This window comes from Sinocyclocheilus grahami, unplaced genomic scaffold (assembly GCF_001515645.1).
Source record: "Sinocyclocheilus grahami isolate Dianchi unplaced genomic scaffold, SAMN03320097.WGS_v1.1 scaffold9.1, whole genome shotgun sequence".
Classification (NCBI taxonomy): Eukaryota; Metazoa; Chordata; class Actinopteri; order Cypriniformes; family Cyprinidae; genus Sinocyclocheilus; species Sinocyclocheilus grahami.
Genome location: NW_015505188.1, coordinates 494,364 through 496,036, shown reverse-complemented (window position 1 = coordinate 496,036; position 1,673 = coordinate 494,364). Strand labels below are relative to the sequence as shown.

General features: G+C 38.5%; 1 pseudogene; it reads right to left on the bottom strand.

Annotated features, from left to right (window-relative positions):
* Nucleotides 1–140: 140 nt before the first annotated feature.
* Nucleotides 141–1,673, bottom strand: part of LOC107591602 (fructose-bisphosphate aldolase A-like) — a 3,707-nt pseudogene continuing 2,174 nt past the window's right edge.

The following is a 1,673-nucleotide window of genomic DNA, read 5'->3' as shown; positions in this document are numbered from 1 at the left end:
CTATAAATATATATACGGGTTGGTTCACAAGTTTCATAAGATGAATAGACAAATATTCAAAGAGAAATGTTCCAACAGGTGCTCACAGAAAAAGCTCACAACGATGTGTTGTCTGAATAACAGCACAAAAGAAACAAAAATTAGGTTAGCTGTGAAAGATACTTTAATGTTTTTTTTCCAGTGTGTATCATATTAAACAATAACAATCATATACCCATGAAAGGTATATGTGCTTTGTGCAAGTCAAATACAGTTAATATAAGTACTACAAGTACAAGAGCAACATTTCTCTAAAGAGTTGAACATTACAATACATGGGAGTGTTATTAAAAGGAGGAAGAGGAAGGAGATAAGGGCAAAAAACATTATTATTAAATTACCATTACTCTTTAAAGTATCATCTCGTAGTTTCATAGTTTTGTTTCACACATGGAAGTTACAAACACTAGAAAGAAAAAGGGAATGAGTCAAATGATGAGTTCAGAGTATAGATGCGTTCGGGTTCAGAGATTCTTTCAGAATAAGCTGAGGATTGAAATGTAAAAGACTTCCTGCTGATTAGTAAGCATGGTTGGCCACATAGAGAGACTCTCCAGCAGCAGCACCCTTATCTCCCGAGGACACATACTTCCCAACACAGGCCTGGCTGTTGTTCTGGAGATAGAAACACAAAACAATAAGACAAAAAAGCTGTTTTTAAATGTTCACATATGAAATGCTAAGCCTCCTTCTGAACAAATTACTCCATGTCTTACCAGTCAAGATTCTCAAAAAAAAAAAATCTATATAAGCAAAAATAAAAATAAATGAATAACAATAAATGATTATGTATAAGAATATTGTATAATATATACAGAAATAATAAATTATAAACACCTTTGTATTTACATAAACCATTTATGATAAATATATATTTTTAAAAGAACTACATAAAAAGAAATTAATTATATAACCAATTATACATAAAAAATTAGAAAAAAACCCCCAAACATTCTAAAGAAAGATGCCCGATTTTTTTTGTACTACAATTGGAGACAGTGCTTGAGAGAAAAACTGGTTACATGAATGGGTTTTCATATAACCAGATCAGTAACCAGTAGATGATCTCAAGTTAATAAAACTTACGAGAGCTCTCTTTACGAACTCCTCCTGGCAGGCCTTGCCATTCTCCTTCTTGCCACCCCAGGCTTTGAGGGCAGAGGCCTGCAGCGCACGACCGTAGGAGAAGGTCAGGGCCCAGGGCTTGTGCAGGGGACACTGGTTAATGGCATTCAGGTTGAGTGAGGCCTCCTCCTCACTCTGGCCTCCAGACAGGAAGGTGATACCTACATTGAGAAAGGGGTGTGGAATGAGGTAATGATAATGCATGATGATAATTACATGCTTAAGAAGTTATCAAGCAGGCCTGTGATAAGATAAAGACTCTGTCATGACTGAGTGAGTAATTGCGGTCGCTTTACTAACCAGGCACAGCAGGAGGAACGGTGCGGCGGAGAGCTGTGACAGTGGCCATGGCGACCTCCTGAGGGGTGTTCTTCTGGGAACACGAATGCCCGGCGCTCACCATGTTGGGTTTAAGCAGAGTGCCCTCCAAGTAGACATGGTGGTCTGACAGGGCCTTGTACACAGCAGCCAGAACCTTCTCGGTCACATACTGGCACCTCTTCAGGTCA